The sequence below is a fragment of the Ambystoma mexicanum genome, chromosome 3q (genome assembly GCF_040938575.1).
Source record: "Ambystoma mexicanum isolate Mex_15411 chromosome 3q, UKY_AmexF1_1, whole genome shotgun sequence".
In the NCBI taxonomy this organism is placed as follows: domain Eukaryota; kingdom Metazoa; phylum Chordata; class Amphibia; order Caudata; family Ambystomatidae; genus Ambystoma; species Ambystoma mexicanum.
In genome coordinates this window covers 381,041,748-381,061,686 of record NC_090926.1, presented here as the reverse complement: position 1 = coordinate 381,061,686, position 19,939 = coordinate 381,041,748, and positions in this window count along the sequence as shown.

Genomic DNA, 19,939 nt, shown 5'->3' with positions numbered 1-19,939 from the left:
CCTCTGGCACCAGAAAAATGCAGGATTCCAGGAGGTTGAGCAACCTCAAAATGAATAAATACAAGAAATCTAAGGCCAGGAGACACTGGGCACTCTGGAATGTGGTGACCATCTGCAGAATGTGTTGAGTCCTTGCCTCAGGTAGCAAGGCTTTTCCCAAGGATGCATCCAGGACTGCCGCAATGAATTGGAGCCTTTCAGATGGTATCATGTGGGACGTCTTGTAATTGAGGGAGAAGCCTAGTCTGGAGAAAGTGGCAGGTTATGCTGAGATGTTACAGGGCCTGTTCGGGTGACCGAGCCGTGATCAGCAAAACATCCAGGTAGGGGTAGATGCGAATCCCACCACCGCCATCAACTTGGTGAAACCCTCGCGCAGGGTGTCAGCCCAAAAGGCAGAACTCGAAACTGATGAGAACCACCAACAACGAAACTCAGGTACCTTCTGTGCTTGCGATGAATTGGCACATGAAAGTAAGCATCCTGAAGGTCCAATATCATCATCCAGTCCTGAAGCTGGAGGGCCTAAAGGATCTGAGAAATGGTAACCCCCTTGTACTTATCCTTCCTGAGGAACTTGCTGAAGTCTCTTAAATCCAATATGGCTCTCAATCCTCCATCCTTCTAGGAGATTAGGAAGTAAGAGGAGTACCAAACCTTGTTCCTCTCCACTACATGTACTGATTCTATAGCACCTTTCTCCAGCAGGTTCAATATTTCTTGCACAAGGAGCAGATATGGAAAGTTGAAAGAGTTGCTCCCCGGTGGATAATCCAGAGGCCTTTTTAGAAAGGGAAGGCAGTAACCCTGGGTGGTTTCCAATCCCCATGCATCTGAAGTAATACCCCACCATTCTTGAGGATGCTGTGAGAGTCTGCCTCCTACCATGGTTTGTGGACAAAGGCCTCAGAGCGGTTTTAAAGCTGCTGATGCAGTAGCAGAGGGTAAAGCAGCAGTTGCCTGGGTGCTCTTAGCACCTCTTCCCCATCCACCACAGGGGAATCTTCTCCGACCCCTCTGAATCGCCAGTCCTCTCACTCTTCCATCTATGGAATTAAAACAAAAGAACCTGCCCCTCGAAGCTGTTGCACTGGGGAGAGTTTGCGGTTGGCTGACTGCAGCACAAAGGGATTTGGATGCCACTTCGGAGGTCTGCAGCTTCCTCAAGCTCTCGTCAGCCTTGCTGCCAAATAAGTGTGTGCCGTCAAAGGGCATGTTAAGAAGCCCTGATTGTACATCCAAAGCAAACCCAGACTTTAACCACGCAAATCTGCCTATCACAGTGCTAACCGCCATTGCTCTGCGGATACTGTCTGCAGAGTCGAGACCAGTTTAAAATCTGTTGCATTCTTCGCCTTCGGGAATATGATCAGCCGCAATTGCTATACAGTCCCATAGGGTAAAAGTGAACTTCGCAAGTGCTCATGTGGCGTTCGCCGACTTAAGGGCCATACTCCCAGCCAAGAAGACTTTTCTTGCCAAGGCATCATAACGTTCGTCTTCCCTGTCTCGGGAAGCTTTGGGTAGGCAGTTTGTTTTGAAGTTGATGTGGCGGCCTGTACCACCATGCTTTCTGGAGTTGGATGTTTCGATAGATAATATGGATCGCTGCTAGAGGTCCTGTATTAAATTTTGTATTTACTGCAGGAATTAACTCTGGCATATCCCATTTTGCACTGATCTGCGTTTGCAAGGGTATATGGAAGGGCAGGATGGGATCCTCTTGGGGTCCCTTGTTCAAAATGTGCCTTAGGTCATCCTGTTCATAAGGTGGTGCAGGCCTGCCCCACCCCGCAAATTCAATGATAAATTCAAGGACTTTAGCAATTAATTATCTATATGACCCATCTGCGTGATCTGAGGGGTTTGGTCTGCCAAATTCAATCTCTGGGTAAGTGTCTATCCCGCTTTCCGCCTGTAATGTCTAATACAGATCCTTTATCCGTGACTCTACTGATATTAGAGCCTCTGGAACACCTTGTGTTCCATACTCCAAGCCAAAAGGTCGATTTTCATCATCTGATGGCTCATGCTCCTCATATATTGACGAATGTGAATTGAAAAAGTATTGTCTTGGAAGTGGAGTGAAGGATTCTTTAGTTTTCTCGACCTTTTACAATTTCCGGCATTTTTGTCGACGATGGCGTTAGGGTCGTTGAACCCTTTGTTGTTGAAGATCTGGAATATTTTGGCTTAGACAGAGCAGGTTATCAACTCGAAAGGACCTTCGAAGGTTCTCGAGGAGTCATGGACACCACAGGCTCAAGGGCGCACTGGGTTTGTCCTTTGCCTTTTCCTTGTTGGGTTTTTCCTCGACAGGGTCATGGCTCCTACTCTTCTGCATCGAGGGGGTTGGGCCGCATTCTCAAAGACTTGGAGCATTTTATATACAAAATCCCTCTCATTCAGCCGGTGAAGCTGATTTCATCAGGTACGTTACCCATTCCGGGGAGGAACTCTATGCAGAGGACAGCGACCTGTGATGCCTTTTCTTCATTGGTCGTGAAGACTAAGATGAGTGGTGAGATCCATTCCTAGATAAAGATCTTTTAGCTTTCTTCCGACAAGGTGAGTCGTCCCTCGCCTAGTCAGAGGACTGCTTTTTAGACGGATTAGTTAAAGGGGATTTATCTTTCCTACCAGCAGCTAACTTCCCTTTACATTCTTTCAGGGCTTTCACTGTCATCAAAAGGCAGGATCCACACCCTGTCTTACGGTCAGATCACAAACACCACAGATACACTCGATGGAAATCCATAAGGGACATCTCTGCCCCGTAGTCATGGCATTTTTGCCAATGAAAATTGCATTCTTTTATCAATCGGTTTCTCGAAAGAACCGAAGCGCGCTGATCTTCCGAAGCGATAGCCCTTGCGAAAAAACGGATCTGAAGCGAACGGTCGCTGTGCAACCTATATGCACCAGTGGTGACGTTGACAACAGGACCTTGGATCTCAAGGGACATCGAGCCGACCGGCATCGGCGCACAGCACCCCCTGCTGAATTTTCTTTCCGAGATAGCTAAAGCTGAATATGAATATATGAAAAATTGAGGAATACGTGGGAGGACAATCCATTTGAATGTAATGTTTCACTAAAATCAAAAATGCTTTCCTTTATTTTCAAAAGGGAGACCCAATGAACCCTGCGTTACTCCTCAAAGCAAGTGTCTAACCTGCTACTCATGTTAAGCCAGTGAACCCACTTTCCCCTCTCCCCCCATTTTCTCCTTCATCTGCAACGTTCAGTGGCTTCACGTCTTATCCTCTTGATGGCAGCAGGAGAGGCTAGTGTGCACAGGCATACACCACTGTCTTTGACAGCCATGGGCCTGCACCAACTCATGTGTAGCCTTGAGCTGAGATCCTCGCACCCTCTGGCTCCATGTCATGCTGGCGGAAGAAATTAGCCTTTGTGAGTATGTGTCTTTATGAATGTTTGTAATTTTGTATCTGCTCTTCTGAGAATGCTTTGACATAACATATCCTGGAAGGGATGCATAGGTTCTAGTTGGCTGGGGAGAGGGCACTGTGAGAAACTAGACAGTATTTTCACACCCACTCCCTCAGGATCTTCCATTCAGGTGGCCAGGGAAGGGAAAATCGCTTTTGGATCCCAACCCTGGGGGTGGACAAGCAAAGGAGGGTAATCCGAGTGGAGGGTCACAGTGGATTGGAAGGAGCATACCCAAGGGTGAAACATATTTTCCCAATCCTCAAACACCTTACACCTTACCCTACTCTCCCTCAGCCTTTGTGGGGTGTTTACAATCTCACCTCCCCCTTTCCCAGAAATACAGAGATGAGGAGGCAGCGACTAAGATCAATGAGGATTACCCATAGGAATAACACGGGGAAAGTAAGAGCCATTAATAGAGTCAGGCAGCGTCAGGCATGGGCATGTAATATACTCCATTTGACTGTTCAGCTATAAAAAGGTGTGGTCAGTCACAGAGATTGGAACGAGCTGGGGATGAAGTCCAGACCAGTGAGCTGCAGGCAGGAGGGAGATGGCGCGCAGAGACGCTGGCCCGCTGTGTGTGGGCTGGAGCGTGGCGAGGAAGTCGTGCCTCCAGGGAGTCGGAGAAGTGCTGCCTGCATTCCGCAGGCAAGTTCCACCAAAAAGCTTGTTCCCTTGGGGCCAGTGCTGACCTCAAGGGCACCCGAGTGGCAGGTGGTGAGACCCCTATTTCCATCTCGCACTGCCTGGAGGAGCCGCCTCTCTATACAAAGCTGCCCGGTAAGTTTCATGAAGAATGCAAGAGAAACTCAGGAGCGTGCATTTAAAGGAAAAGCGGCACAGAATCAGAAAGAAAGAAAAGTGTGAAAGTTAAAAGTGAAAGAAAAGCGAAAAGGCTGAAATGCAGCAAGGAAACTGAATGCAAAGGAAAAGCAGTAAGAAAGAAGATCGGGGCAAAAGTCAAGCAAAAGCACGATCAAAGCAAAAAGAGAGAAAGTGGGAAAGAAACGGCGAGTGGCCCATAGTGAGAGAGGCACAAGAAAGGCAAAGAAGAGTGCCTGGGGCACGCAAAGTAAGGTGCAAGTGCGCATGGAACAATAGGCTGCAATTGTGCACAGAAGGAAAAATAGATCAGCAAAGTGCCGGGGGCACAGTAAAGAGGGTGCAAGTGTGCACAGAAAGGAAAGCCAAAGAAAAGGGGGGGGGGAAGAGCATCCAAAGGAAACAAAAAGGTAACAGAAGAGAGGGAGAAGAGGGTTTGAGTGGTAGCGCCTAGGAAAAAGCAAAAAGCCTAAAGCCTGACATTTTTGAAAGCTTCTGATTCTACCTCATGAAAGAATGGTTTATGAATTCAAGAAAGAACTGTAATAAATCATCTGTTGTGTTTGGAAGCTGGAAGAGGCCTAGAGTTTGGGGAAGGAAGGAGACACAGAGAGGCCCATTAAGAAATCAAAGTACATTCCAATAAAATAACTGATTTTGTGTTTGAAAGTTGAAAGGGGCTTGAGCTCGGTGGGGGGGTTGGGAAGGGAAACCTAAGAGGCCTAACCAAGTTAGAGACTTACGTTTTGTTGAACTGGTGAGAGGATTGAAGCGTGGGGAAAGAAACCCAGAGATGCTTACAAAAGGAACAGTGTTATTATTTTCAATGGTGGTTTGAAACTTGATGAAGCTGTAGCTCGGGAAAGGGAACCCCCCCAAGCAACTTAGACATTGAAGGTAGTTGGAACTACAAGAGACCTGTGGAGAAGGTCTTACGAATAGCCCTGTGGATTGAACTTATTTGTGTGACATTGACTCAACAACACCTGGTGAGAAGACCACACGAAACCAATTCTGGTTTCCATTTTTGTTGATCCACTATTTTTCTTATTTTTGAAAAGACGTTCCATCACATTTTTGTATAGATTGAGGGCAAGCATATGTTTTGCATTTTGACACAGGAAGACTTTTGTTTTGGACTCTTAGGCGAGGACGGCCATTAGAACCATCAGTTGAGGGAATTATCCCTTTAGAGTTAGGGCCAGTCAGGCATTACACCAACTCAGGAACCTTAGTAAATAAAGGTTTTCAAACAAATCCATATGAGTCTGTCTCTCTTGATACCATGCCTGTCCCACAGCACATAAAATAGAGCAATGCCATTGTTTGTTGAGTGCACCATTTTTGCGAATTACCAATCTTTGGTGTTACAACCACTAGATCCTTCCATGACACCTGCAATCATTGATGATCAGTCATTTGTATAAAGGTCTCAAGTGTAGTTGGTCCTTCTGTACCTTATGAATACAAGCAACCTCCTTCCAACATAGTCATAACATCACACGCTATCAGTCTGAGGTCTGGTAAAGTGCAACATGTTGCAAAAGGCTTGTGTCCTCTCCTATGAGGGAAAGGCCAATATGATTTTTAATATGAATTTTAACAGCCCATCCACAATTGAGTAATATTACTCATACCAGGGAAGATAAATGGATAATCACTGCACATCCCATATGGTGCACGAGTTGGACTGCTCTACTGCTCTCTGTATGTTAGAAACATTGTTTGCATGTACTCTCCTTTGCCAGCAGGTCTCCTAGGTATGTGTCCAAATGCAACGCATTTCTGCGTAGATGTGATGCCACAGCTGTTGACATCTTTGTGAACCGTCCTGTTACTGATGTGATGCCACCCAGGAGAGCCTTCAACTGATACCAGCTACCTAAAATCATACATAAATACTTCCTGTGGTTAAGACTCATTGAAATATGAAAATAGGCATCCTTGAGATTGATGGTGGCCACGTAACTTCCCTCTTACAGCAGAGCTATAACTTGTTGAAATGTGGTCATCTGAAACCTTAGTAGTTTGACAAACTTGTTTAGGCAGTCCAGTATAAAGTGTTCTGCAGACTCTAGTCTTTTTTTATGACTAAGGAAGAATGAGGCATGAATACCTTAATTCCTTTGCACTTTCTCTCTGGCTCCCTTTTGTAAAATGGCCTTCGCCGCTTCCAAAAGTGGGGGTAAATGAGAATTGTTCTGTCTTTGCCCTAGTAAAATGTCGAATGGTATCTGGACAAATTTTATGCAGCACCCATTGTGTTTTGTCACTAGCCCACACTGGTCATTGGAATATCTTCCCAACGACAGTAAAATGAATAGATACTCACCGTAGTGACTTAACTTACTCATAGTCCCCTTTCCTCCATACTGCATGGGCGTCCCACGCAAGGGACGGGAGACAGAACCTTTCACCAGAAAAAAGAATCTTCCCCTTTAAATTCAGAGGCACACGGCGGCACGGCCCTGGGAGCATGCACTCCCCTTACTCCGCCCACCGGTGCCACTCCTCAGTCACCATTGACACCATCGACAATATTTACCATTGCCTAATGACACAAGTATTAAGGGGGGGATGGTGGAACGTATGGAGGAAAGGGGACTATGGACTAAGAGTATGTTATTCACTACGGTGAGTAACTATTAAATTACTCTTAAGTCCCATCCCCTTTCCTCCATACTGCAAGGGCGGTTACAACTGAATGTAGCCCCAGGGTGGAGAGGAGACCCTCCTTGAGAGAATCGATTCCTTAAAACCACCTGCCCGACAGCCGTGTCTGACTTAGTGTCGGCGTCCAAACAGTAATGTTTACAGAAAGCCGACGGGGTGGCCCAGGTGGCCGCCCTGCTGATGACCTGCCACGGTACACGCCGTTGGAATGCAATGGCCGTGGCCTTGGCTCCGACAGTGTGGGCGTGCATGCTGGCTGACAATGGCCTGTGCTGCCCCTGTTAGGCCTCCCTGATGGCATTGACCATCCACTGTGCAATAGAGATCTTGGATGCCCGATACCCATGCCTTCGCCCCCCCCCCCCCGAAGGTAACAAACAGTGTGTCAGACTTGAGGAAGCCCTTGGTGCTGTCCAGATAGCATTTCAGAGCGTGTCTGACATCCAGCCAGTGCAAGACCCTCTGAGCCTCGTCCTAGGGTCAGCAAAAAAAAGTAGGTAACAATATTTCCTTGTTTAAATGGAAAGAGGAGGGTACCTTAAGTAGGAACGCAGGGTGAGTCCGCAGGACGACCTTATCTCTATGAAAAGTGGTATAGGGTTGCGAGGCCACCAGAGCCTGGATGACGCTGGTTCTGCGAGTAGAGGTGAGGCCCACTAATAAAGCCGTCTTAATGGTGACCAGCCTGATGTCCACGATTCCAATGGCTCGAAGGGCTTGTGCGCCAAGGTACCTAGCACTACATGGAGGTCCCTCACGTGGTGTGGTTTCTTGATGGGCGGGCAGAGCCTGGAGAGGGCTGCCAAATGTATTGGGACTATCTGGTTGAGGAGGAGAAGGTCTCCTCCTCTGAATTTCTGGAGGCCCCTATGGCAGCCAAATAGGTGCGGCATGTGTCCATCATCCAGTGTGCACGTAAGGAGGTTGACCCCTTTACAGTCCGCCCAAAGACAGAACCTAGTCCATTTACTTTAGCACTGGCTCCTGGCAGCTTTGCTCCTGGCCCTCCGAATGAGCTCTAGATTAGCCTGCGAGAGGCTCAGGTGCTTGAGCGTGACCTGTTCAGGAACCACACTGCAAGGGCTAACTTCTTTGGAGCCGGGTGGATGACCCTGCCTCCTTGCTGTGCCAGAAAAGGAGCTGGCCCCCTCAGAAAAGTGAATGGGTGGTCTGTCCCTGAGGCTGAGTAGTTCGGAGAAACACAGTCTCGCCGGCCACCATGGAGCTATCAGAATGACGCTGAGGTGACAAGATTCCTTTATCTGCATATCACCCTGCGGACAGGGATGTGGGAGGGAAGGCATACGCTGTAAGCCGTCCCACTGTATCTGGAATGCATAGCCCCAGGAGCATGGGCCCTACCCCTGCCAGGACGCAAACTGCTGGCAACTCCGTTTGCTGAAGATCTCCAGCAGTACCTGGTCATTCAATTGGCACACGTAATTGTCCGATCCCAGTCTGCTGAGCCTGTCCGCCTCCAGTTGGACTAGCCGAGGAGATGGACAGCCGTAAGGTAGATATCGTTCTCCAAGGGAAAGACTCTCTCTGAGCTTGTGTCCCAGATGAGGCCCAGGAAGGACAGGTTCTGCGTAAGTTGCAGCTGAGACTTCCTGAGGTGGATTGTAAACCCCAGGTCGTGGAGTGTGTTCCTAAGTGCGGAGGAATTGTGGTGTACCACCTCTGGAGATCTCGCATTGACGAGCCAGTCCAGGTACAGACAGACGTGGTTGCCCTGGGTCCTGAGGAGGGCTGCCACTTCATTCATGCACCTGGTAAATACCCTGGGGGCTGAGTTGAGGCCAAAGAGTAGCACCTTGTATTGGAAATGGCAGCCCATTATCCTGAAGCGCAGGAAGGAGTGATGTGGTTGCCAAATCGGGACGTGTAGCTAAGCGTCCTTCAGATCCAGGGAACACATCCAGTCTTCCTTGTCTAATGTCTCTGCAATGAGTGCTGGCGTACCCATCTTAAATTTTTGAAGACAGAGGGCAAGGTTGAGGGTGGATAGGTTCAATAACTCTCAGGCCAGTCTGGTGGTTCTTTTTTATGATGGTAATCCTGGAATAGAAGCCCAATCCTCTCTGGGAGTCTGGGACTTCTTCCATTGCCTGGCTCTCGACAAGCGACCGAATTTCAGCCAACAGATTTGCAGTCCCAATCTATGGGCGTGGAGGGGAGGAGAGGGATGGACCGGTAGCAGTTACCCCGGGGATACTACAGAGAGGATCCAGGGGTCCGAAAAGTTCTGTCACCAAAATGGCATGTGAAAGGCAAGCCTGCCCCCCACCGGAGACACATGGACCCAAACTTTCCCTCTGAGGCTGCTGCAGAGGGGGACTGGAAAAGCCTGATTATCTAATTCCTGATCAGTGGTAGAGTGAAAGAGGTCACTACCCTCGAATGGAAGGCACAGTATGCGTTCCTGGACATCAGGGTTAAACTTCGTAGTGCGAAGCCAGGCAGTCCTCATGTCCACGGCAAAGCATATGGCCCGGCCAGAGGTATCGATGTGAGCCAGGGCGGACTCCATGATGTCTTGCGCTACCAGCTTGGCTTCTCCTAGCCCCGCCTTGAAGCGTGCTTGGCTCTGCACCAAAGTTCTGGAAGGAAGTCTGCTATATCCCGCCAAAGCTTCTAGTTAACGGCTGCCAGCATGGCATCCGTGTTGGATTGACGAAGGTGCATCGAGGCGTTGGAGTACAGCTTCTTCCCGTATGCCTCCAAGATCTTCTCCTCCTTGCCTAGCAGCGCAGAGGACGAGGTGGCCGTGGACGACTGAGGCTTAGAGTAGAGTGACGCTGCAGCAGTCATGGAAGAGTGCATTTGAGGGTGCGCCGACAGTAAGAGTGGATCCCCCTCCACCTGTCTATACTTGGCATCGAGGCACCGATTGACAGGTTGGGCAGAGTGTGGCTTGAGCCACCCCTTCTTGGCTAAGGCAACAACCTCTTTCTGCATCGGGATAACCGCTCTGGTAGAGGGTCGTAGGGTGAGGACTTCTGCCAAGACCCCCTCCTCGGGCTGCTCGACCTCTGGTGAGGAAGGCCCAAATATTCAGCCAAACCTGCAAGCCGATAGTGGAAGGCTTTAGCTGACGGCGTGTCAGGGTCCTCCACTATGTCTGTGTCCACCAGAGTGTCTGGCTGTTCCGAAGCGGATGGAGGAGTGGTGGGCGCCATGGGCTGCGGCATGGAGACCAGAGCCAGAGGCTGCTGCTGCAGAGGCTGGTGTGGAACCACCTGTACTGTGGGAGGCAGGGGAGCTGGAATCGAAGGAGCTGAAAGGGGCAGCGGGGGCTGCACTGGGGCCTGTGGCACCAGAGCCATAGGAGGAATGACTATGGGTGCCGGTGGAGTGACCGGAGGGATTAAGTCCCTAACTGCATCCCGCAGGATGGCCCCCATCTGAGGGGTTTCTATCAGTGCCAGAAACCTTTCGAAGACCCTGTCTTCGAAGGCTGAAGTGGTGGCAGGTGATATTGACTGAGTGGCTGGAGGCTGCTGGGGCTGGAGCACACTGCGTCTCGGTTGCCGGGGGAACCTGCCCTGCGCTGCTGATGGATAAACGGTAGGCCACATACCTGGTTGACACCAGTCCCACCTAGAAACTCGTTCTCTTGCCTGCTCAGTTCCTAGAAGAGGCATCGGACAAGCGGCCATTTCTTTGAGCTGCGTGCCATGTGCCAAATTCGTGGAGCTTGGCTCCCTGGGCGAAGCCTCCTCCAAGACTCTTGGGGGTGGAGCATGAGACCTACCCTGCACCTCAGGCCAGGGCCTGCAAGGCGTATTGCCCTCAGCAAGGTCGCCGGTAGTGCTGCGTGCAGGCGCCCCCTCGGACATTAGGCCGGTACTAGGGCGTTGCCCCTAGAGTGTACACCCGGTAAAAGAACCTTGCGGTCGCTCAGCACTGTGTCGGGAAGGATCTACTTGCCCGTCGGCCGTGAGGCCGGTAGCTGGACTAGCCTTGGTGCGTGTGCTCATGCTAGAACCAGAGATGTTCCTCCCGCTGAGGCACTTCCTTGGGAAGGAGTCACCCTTACGGGGTGCGATGGAAAAGAGTGGCCCTCCCTTGGGCCTCGATCTCTGTCTGACGAAGTCCTTTAAGTCCTCTGGAGGTGACCTTCCGAAGAGCTCCCTCCACCTAGCTAGCCTGTTCTTCAGTGCGTGTGGAGTCAGTGCGTCGCACGCAGTACAACCTTGCCACCGGGGGTCGGGGCTAAGGGAGCGGAGGCAAAGAGCGTTGGGTTTCGGATGTAGGAAAGAGCCCCTCGCAGGCTGGGCAGCTGCTGAAGTCGACATGTGCCGGGGAGGATTGTGGCACCGGAGGACCAAGTACCGGATTGACAAAAAGAAGACAAAATGACAGAAGTATCCAGGGAAGAGCGTGTGCAATTACATGGCCGAAGCCAAACCCAGGATCGCTGGTGAAATCAGCCCATTCTCGTCGACGCGGAAAAGGGGACTGGGGAGTGGCGTCAGTGAGCAGAGTCAGGGGAGCGCATGCTTCCATGGTCGCACCCCTGAATTTAAAGGAGGTTTTTTCTGGTGAAAAAGGTTCCGTCTCCCGTCCGTAGAGAGGGACGCCCATGCAGTATGGAGGAAAGGGTAGTGGACGTAAGAGTAATTATGTTAACCTGCCTCCCACATTTGTGCAATGGTTGAACTTGAAGAAGGTAATCTGTAACTTCCTTGAAAGTGTTGTTGACCTGCTGGTGCCTGGCCCTGAAAGGACTGTGGAGTTTGTAGGGATGTTGCATATGGCCTATATTCCCTCTTGTTGGGAAGTGTCCCCTTCTATAGAACAGTCTAGACAATGGGGCTAATTACGAGTTCACCGGTATACAGTAAAAGTGCAGTTAATGCGATTTACCTGCACTTTTACTGGTCCGGCAAAGTCTGAGTTTGCCGGAACACAAGTGCCAGAATGATCAGTTCCAGCATCACCTCATCTGGTAATACCAGCAATGAAAATATTCTGATTGTCCGTAAACCAGCGTCGGTAATACAGGCACAGTGGTATCACCAGCATATTACGAGATTGGGTATGCTGGTAATAATCGGCAAAACCAAGGCAGAGATATGGAAATAAGGCCACATGTGCACACAATCCACCCAGGCGCACCCAATGCACACAGGAACAGTACAAAAGGGGCACACCTTCCCCAAAACACTTCCCAACACAACCATGCTGCCAGTCATTGTTGCAAACATGGAGCAGGGGGCACTGCAAGGGCCAGAGTAGCAGCAGAGGCAACAGGAGGCCAGGGAGAGAAGGAGGATGAGGATGATGGGGATGCACATTGTGAGGCGGAGGCATGCAGTGATCCCTCACACAAGGTCAACACTTTGGGCCTTCACCAACAGGCAGATAACCCTGTACCAACTAAACAGGGAGACCATACTTTACCACCTGACCCACACCCAGGTGGACATTATGACCAGGATTGGCATCAGGTCAGCCATACCACTGGTGGTAAAGCTGGTGTTGGTTCTGTACTGGTCTGTGGCACATTCCAGCCCTCTGTGAGACTGCTGCACAGCACGTCTTCTCCAGAGTGCTGGTGCAGGATGCCCTCCTGCGCCTTGTGGGCCAGGACATCGCCCTCCCCACCACCCAGGCACAGCGCAACGCCACCAAGGCTGCTTCTGTGCAGTTGCGGGCATGTCCAATATGGTGGCAGCATTGACTGCATGCATGTTGAGCTTGTGCCCCACTCCACCATGCCTCAGAGGAGTGTAACGCTCACCTGATTCCCACGGAGGCGCAGGTGTGGCTTCGAGTGCTGATGCTTCTTCAATGGTGAAGCGCTGGACTCTGAAGATGGGCAGGAAGGGCCCTCTACTCTGGCTTCTCCGGCTCGCAGGAATATTCCCCTGTGCGTGAAAAGGGAGTATTACCTACTGACTGAGTTATGCTCAAGCCTCCCACTCTCTTCCAACCCTCCACGATACCCTTCCAAGATTCCCCGTGAAGTCTCCCCTTAGGGTCAGGAAGGATGAGCTCTCCATCTTGCTTCTGATGCAGGGGCGCGTTGAAACCCAGTTACTTCACTGGATTGAGGATTGGTGGGAGTTCAGGTAAGCTTGACTATTCAGGTAAGGCTCTGTAAAAGTTCTGTTGCAAGTTCAAAAGTCCAAGCTTAATAATAATGTTAATTGTCTTTTTGCAGCAAGCGCTAATGCTTATGTCTTTTTTCCCCTTAGGGGCCGGGGTTCGGAATGCCGGAGATATGGCGCCGACCCGAAGTGAAACGTGCAGCTTCAGTTCCGGTAAATGGCAGGTTAGTTCTGGATGAGCGCTCGGGAACTGCCTTTGCATACGCTCATTCAATGTCTTTGTCTTTTTTCCCCATAGGGGCCGGGGTCCGGAAAATGCCTGGAAGCGGCAAGACCCGAAATGAAATGGGAATGACCCAACAGGTAAGTCTTATTCCCTTCCTTCTCTCACCTCTTATTCTTGTCTTTTTCTCTATGCTCTGGGAAGTGGCTGTGTATCCGGATGATCGCTGCTGAAGTTGGAGGAACCCAGGAAAGGTGAGTGAAATGCAGCGCTGCAGCGATCGTAACGAAATGCTTTTAAAAAATAATGTCTTCCCTTTCAGGATCGTCGGTGATGTCTCCGTGGTGCAGATTTAGCTGGTAAGGTCTCTTGTCTCCTTTTGCAGGTGACCCAGGATGCTGACAGGCGTGGCTGAAGTCCAGATGCAGGAGCTGACACGGTGAGCGTCCAGCTGCGAGTTGCTGATCGGGTGTGGTTTAAATAGCTTTGGGGAGAAGTCCCAAGTGTGGTGATGCTAAATATCCTTCCTCCGATCAGGTATGTATCCTTCCCCGACCACACCCGGGTGGAAAGTAGTCCCCCAGGTAAAGTAGTTCCATTCAGGCCTCAAGAGGGCCTGGATGTGGCAGCATGGTCTGCATCAGGTAAGTGCACATTAAAACACTTGAACACATGTCTAGCTTTATGAGCCTGGCGCCTAAGGCGCCAGGACAGAGGTCCAACATGAGCCTGGCGCCTAAGGCGCCAGGACTGCGTCCAAAGGGCCCCAGCTTGGGCCCGCTGGCACTCCCCTGGGGGAAATGATGCCTGCCTCTGGGGTTGCTGGGTCGGACCTGGCTCCTTGGAGGTAGGCATCATGACAGTACCCCCCCTCAAGGCCCCTCCCAAGGTTCTTCCCTCCGGAGGTTTGGGCTTGTTCGGAAATCTCCGGTGAAACCTTTCTACTAATCGAGGTGCATGGACATGGTTACTAGGCTCCCACGATCTCTCCTGAGGTCCATATCCCTTCCAGTCAACAAGATAGAAGAGTTTCGACTTTACCACCTTGGAGTCTAAAATGTCTTTAACTTCGAATTCTAATTCCCCTTCAATTTGAACTGGATCCGGAGGCTTGGACAATCGGGTTCCTGGTTGTAATGGCTTCAAAAGTGATGCATGAAAAACTGGATGAATACGCATGTTGGACGGTAGATCCAGTTTAAAGGCCACTGGGTTGATTATAGCTTTGATGGGATAAGGTCCTATGAATCTGGGATTGAAGGTTCGCGGGCCCTTGAGGGGTAAATGTTTAGTTGCTAGCCATACCTGGTCTCCTACTTGGTAAGGAGGAGTTTTACTTCGGTGCAAATCAGCGTTTTCTTTATACTTTTTCTTGGCTTGCTGTAAATGAGTCGCAGCTTCTTTGAAGGCTCGGGTTATTGTGGAATGCAGATGATTTACTGCGGGCATTTCCAGGGTCAGAGGTGGATCTAGGTCAGAGGTCCGAGGATGGTGACCATACAAAGTATAAAAGGGGGTTTGTCCGGTTCCAGAATGCACTGAATTGTTGTATGCATATTCTGCGATCCAAAGGATGTCTTTCCAATTTAACTCGGATTGGTGTAACATGCACCGATGATATTGCTCGAGAGTCTGATTGGTTCTCTCTGTTTGTCCGTCGGTCTGGGGGTGGTGGCTGGTGGATAACCGCACATCTATTTGTGCTAGTTGGCAACACTTCTTCCAAAAATGTGAGATAAATTGACTTCCACAATCCGAGACTAATATGGAAGGGAAACCATGTATGCAAACTATATTCTCCAGGAATTCCTTGGCCAAGGTGGAAGCTGAAGGCAGACCCTTTAAAGGGATAAAGTGGGACATTTTGGAGAATAGGTCGACAATTACAAGGATTGTGTTATAACCAGCACAAGGAGGCAGATCTGTTATAAAGTCCATTGACAGGATGTGCCATGGCGCCGGTGGAATATCCAAGGGTTGAAGTAGGCCGGCTGGCCTTTTCTTTTGAGCCTTGTTTTGGGCGCAAATTCCACAAGACAGTACAAAAGACTATGTCTTTTCTCCAAGAAGGCCACCAGAAGTGGCGTTTGGTTTTTTCCTCCGTTTAAGCGATACCAGGGTGTCCTTCCATTAAAGATTCATGATGATGGGCAATAACAAGTTCTTGCAATTCTTTACTTGGCAGAAACAACCGCTCCTGGAAGTAGGGTAAGTCATCCTTAACGGTGTAATGAGGACCCTTTTGACTCCATTCCAGTAAGGTTGAAGAGTCTAGAAGCTGTTTTACTTGCGTTTGGATATCCTCAATAGCTTGCAATGAAGTTAAGCCTAAGATTATTTGCTCAGGTATGATGGGCACAGGTTCTAAGCTCAAATTAGGTTCTTCCATGCCAATCCGGGATAAGGCGTCCGCTTTTCCATTTTTGCAGCCAGGGCGATAGGTAAATACAAAATCAAATTCCGCAAAGAATAGAGTCCATCGGAGTTGTCGTGAAGATTGAGCTTTGGCCGTTTTTAAATACTGTAAGTTTCTGTGGTCCGTAATTACGGTGATGGTGTGTCTTGCCCCGAGAAGGTAGTGACGCCAAGCCTTGAAAGCAGATTTGATGGCCAGTAACTCTATCGGTAATTGCGTAGTTGATTTCAGGAGGATAACATTTTCTGGACCAAAAGGCCAGTGGGTGTAGTTGGTTAGTTTTTGGGTCTCTTTGCGACAGGACAGCTCCCATGGCCGAACTGGATGCATCGGTTTCCACTATGTACGGGAGATCTGGGTGCGGGTGCTTCAATACAGGTGCAGAGGTGAATTTGGTTTTCAGGTCCTGGAAGGCTTGTTCGGCCTCAAGAGTCCATTCGAAGCATTTGTTTTTCTTTAGGAGAGCAGTGATGGGTTGGACTGTTCGGGAAAATTCCGGGATGAATCTTTGATAGAAATTGGCAAAGCCGAGCATGCTCTGAACTCCCTTCACCGAGCTTGGAGATGGCCATTTGAGGATGGCGTCCACCTTTCGCGAGTCCATTCGGACTCCTTGAGGTGTCAGGATGAATCTGAGAAACTCAACTTCTGTGGTATGAAAAACACATTTTTTGAGTTTTGCAAATAGTCTGTGCTGGCGCAGTCTCAAGAACTGCCCTAACATGTTTTCTGTGATCAGATTCTGAAGAAGAGTACACCAGGATGTCGTCAATGTAAACAATGACACTGACATCGATAAGTTCCCGAAGAACATAATTCATAAAGTACTGAAAGGCGGCAGGTGCATTGCACAAACCGAAGGGCATCACCTGATATTCGAAGAGCCCAAACTTGGTGCGGAATGCAGTCTTCCATTCGTCGCCTTCTTTTATGCGCACCAGGTGATAAGCTCCTCGGAGATCTAACTTGGTGTACACACAAGCGTATTTCACCTGGTCGATAAGCTCAGGGATCAAGGGCAGAGGATAACGATTCTTAATCGTTATTTGATTTAGGGCGCGATAGTCTATACACGTTCTAAGGTCGCCTTCTTTTTTCGGCACGAAGAACAGAGCTGAGGAGACAGGAGACTTGGACGGGCGAATAAAACCATTGGCTAGGTACTGATCTAAATACTGACGCAAATGCAGGTTCTCAGGTTCCGTAAGAGCATAAATCCTACTACAAGGTAGTTGAGCATTGGGTACCAGATCGATTTGGCAATCATAAGACCGATGGGGAGGTAACGTGTTAGCCTGTTCTTTCTGAAAAACGTCTTGGAATTCTGACGGTAGCTGTACAGGGGTGGAAGTTGCTGAGGCTAGACCCATAGCTGGATTTCTTGGATAACAAGTTGGTTCACAATCAGGAAAACTTATCTTCTTTGCTCGCCAGTCTATTCTGGGAATTGTGTGCTTCTAACCAAGGAATTCCAAGAATTACTTGAAATTGTGGGCCTTGATCACATCAAACACGATAGCTTCCCGATGTCCATCCTGACCCACCAGTGTCACTTCAACAGTGGAATGCGTTACAGGGCCTGAGGCTATTTCGGTTCCATCTACCGTAGTAATGACATCTTGGGTTACTTTCGGGCGGAGAGGAAGCTTAATCCTGGAAGCCAATTCACGGTCTATGTAATTTCCAATAGCTCCACTGTCGATGTATGCTTTTATAGCATGCAACTGCTGAGGCTGTTTTGGGTCCACGAGCACCATTGGCATGACAAAATGCGAGGTCAAAGAGTTAGTTTTCAAGCTTGACAAGCGGACCCCTACGCTTGCCGGGCTAGGTCGTTTCCCGAATCAGGTGTCACTAATTCGTTATCAGTAGCTCCAACCACCTTCTTAAGTGGTTTAACTGGACAATTTCGAAGAAAGTGACCGGAAGTCCCGCAATACAGACAAAGTTGCATTTGCCGCCTTCTCTCTCGTTCTTTCTGCGTTAATGGTCCTTTAACACCACCGATTTGCATAGGTTCAGATACGTCGGTACTCTTGGAGTTAGCGTGGGTTTTGATCGGTGCTCGGTTTTCATACTTGAACCGATCTGCTTTTCTATTTTGAAGTCTGTGATCAAGTTGAACCACCAAGTCAATGTAGTCTGCGCAGACCTGGGGTGGGTTTACTATCTGAGCTAGAACATCCTTAAGCTCTCCGCGTAGGCCTCGATGAAACAATGTGATCCTTTTGCTTTCTGGCCATCCAGTTTCCACAACCAGTCTGTTAAAGGTGGCTATGTAGGACAGAAGATCCTGATTACCTTGTCGTAAGGATAGCAGTTCGTTATCAAGGGCCTGTCCTTGAGAGTGTCGAGCGAACAATCTTTCCATGCTGGCCTGGAAGCCCTGAAAATTCTGGAGAATGGGATCATCCTGATTTACCAATGGAATAGACCAATCGGCAGCACTGCCACTGAGGTAAGATAGTATAAAGGCTACCTTGGTCTGGTCGTTAGGGAAGGCTCCGGGTCTGCATAGAAAGTGTAAACGACATTGGTTCATAAAGACGGCATATTTCTTGGGATCCCCCGCAAAACTTTCAGGCGGGGCCAAAGGCATGTGTCCAGGTAGATTAATTTGTACCGGGTTACTCAAACCCATTGATGTGGAAATGTCTCCGGAATTAGGTAAAGGAGTGTGCCCTGCCTGGGCCTGTAATAACCTTTTGGCTAGGTCATCTGTTCTTTCCTTGGATAAGATCAGTTCTCTTTTGAGAGCGTTAGTCTCCTGGCGGGCTGAGTGCACCTCTGCCCGTAATTCCCCCAAAAGCTGGGCCAGCTGGTCAGTCTCGGAAGTCTCCATAGCGCCCGGGTGGGAAATTGTGGGTAGGCTTTGCGTTCTGTAACGCTCACCTGATTCCCACAGAGGCGCAGGTGTGGCTTCGAGTGCTGATGCTTCTTCAATGGTGAAGCGCTGGACTCTGAAGATGGACAGGAAGGACCCTCTACTCTGGCTTCTCCGGCTCGCAGGAATATTCCCCTGTGCGTGAAAAGGGAGTATTACCTACTGACTGAGTTATGCTCAAGCCTCCCACTCTCTTCCAACCCTCCACGATACCCTTCCACGATTCCCCGTGAAGTCTCACCTTAGGGTCAGGAAGGATGAGCTCTCCATCCTGCTTCTGATGCAGGGGCGCGTTGAAACCCAGTTACTTCACTGGATTGAGGATTGATGGGAGTTCAGGTAAGCTTGACTATTCAGGTAAGGCTCTGTAAAAGTTCTGTTGCAAGTTCAAAAGTCCAAGCTTAATAATAATGTTCATTGTCTTTTTGCAGCAAGCGCTAATGCTTATGTCTTTTTCCCCTTAGGGGCCGGGGTTCGGAATGCCGGAGATATGGCGCCGACCCGAAGTGAAACGTGCAGCTTCAGTTCCGGTGAATGGCAGGTTAGTTCTGGATGAGCGCTCGGGAACTGTCTTTGCATACGCTCATTCAATGTCTGTCTTTTTTTCCCATAGGGGCCGGGGTCCGGAAAATGCCTGGAAGCGGCAAGATCCGAAATGAAATGGGAATGACCCAACAGGTAAGTCTTATTCCCTTCCTTCTCTCACCTCTTATTCTTGTCTTTTTCTCTAGGCTCTGGGAAGTGGTTGTGTATCCGGATGATCGCTGCTGAAGTTGGAGGAACCCAGGAAAGGTGAATGAAATGCAGCGCTGCAGCGATCGTAACGAAATGCTTTTAAAAAATAATGTCTTCCCTTTCAGGATCGTCGGTGATGTCTCCGTGGTGCAGATTTAGCTGGTAAGGTCTCTTGTCTCCCTTTGCAGGTGACCCAGGATGCTGACAGGCGTGGCTGAAGTCCAGATGCAGAAGCTGACACGGTGAGCGTCCAGCTGCGAGGAGCAGAACAACGCAAAGCGTGAGTTGCTGATCGGGTGTGGTTTAAATAGCTTTGGGGAGAAGTCCCAAGTGTGGTGATGCTAAATATCCTTCTTCCGATCAGGTATGTATCCTTCCCCGACCACACCCGGGTGGAAAGTAGTCCCACAGGTAAAGTAGTTCCATTCAGGCCTCAAGAGGGCCTGGATGTGGCAGCATGGTCTGCATCTGGTAAGTGCACATTAAAACACTTGAACACATGTCTAGCTTTATGAGCCTGGCGCCTAAGGCGCCAGGACAGAGGTCCAACATGAGCCTGGCGCCTACGGCGCCAGGACTGCGTCCAAAGGGCCCCAGCTTGGGCCCGCTGGCACTCCCCTGGGGGAAATGATGCCTGCCTCTGGGGTTGCTGGGTCGGACCTGGCTCCTTG